Below are 1146 nucleotides of genomic sequence, written 5' to 3' on the forward strand. Positions count from 1 at the left end.
GAATCACCTAGGTACCAAAGACACAGTATTATAGTACAGGTATTTTATTGCAATGATTTTAATAACCAAAGCTATTTTTACACAAGATACTATGTAAAGTTATACGTATGAACTGATCTAGCTGTAATCCACATGCCACGTAGATTCAGGACTATTATTTATGACTCTTGAAGCGTTTGAAATAGGAGTTTTCAGAACTGGCAAGGAAGAATGTGGCTTCAGGGAAGCAGTTACCACCATGACAAAGAGTTTGATTCGATGCACACAGGACCCATAAATGCCACTTACACACAAAAAAGACATAATGCATAATCTACTCACAGCCAAGAAGATGCGAGGACCCTTTCAGAGTAGGTCCCTGTAGAAACACTACAAAACTGAACTTAACATGGCAGATATAACTAAATTAGGAAAATTGTCCAAAGTGATTTCCCCTGTTTGAAAAAAACAAACTTAGATTAATTTTGCTTAAATTTACTTTATGCACTTGGCACCAAATATCTTTTAAAAATTCTTCCCAAACACTGATGAAACAAGCAGACCCAACATTAATCACATCCGTTATTCCATATTTTGTAACCATCCTAAAAAGCACTTGAACCGGCTTGTTGGCAATTTCAGGGGTTTTACAGTGTAGCTGCCGGGAACTCAGCGGATGCCACTGAGAAACAGCAGAATAGCAGAGCCACATAGAAGAAGCCAGAGTTCTAGCCTCACTTTAAGATGCTTCTTTCTCTCAGAATTAAAGGACTCGTTTTACTAAGCGTAGCTTCCAAAGCATGTTACTTACATTCCTTCTTGCTATCCACAGACCTGGTAATTAACTCTATCACATGGTTTCTACTCTCTAATGGAGAACAGGAGAAAAATGAGTCCCAAGCTTCCCAATCAGAATTTTAAATCTTGACTTTTTTTCCCAAATCATTTAACTGGAGATGAACAGACCAAGGCAGGAAAAAGAAAACAAGGTTCTAGAGATCATTTGACTCCCAGAAATACTCTGTCTGAACTCAGCTGAATGTGGACAGACACCTGCTAAACAGGGAAGTCAGGAATGGGAGACCCTCAGTCGATATTGCACCTCGGTAGAGAGAGAACGCTGAAAGCTATGTTGATAGTAAGTTCTCCACTGGGATTCCCTACAAT

This window comes from Rattus norvegicus, chromosome 8 (assembly GCF_036323735.1).
Source record: "Rattus norvegicus strain BN/NHsdMcwi chromosome 8, GRCr8, whole genome shotgun sequence".
NCBI lineage: Eukaryota > Metazoa > Chordata > Mammalia > Rodentia > Muridae > Rattus > Rattus norvegicus.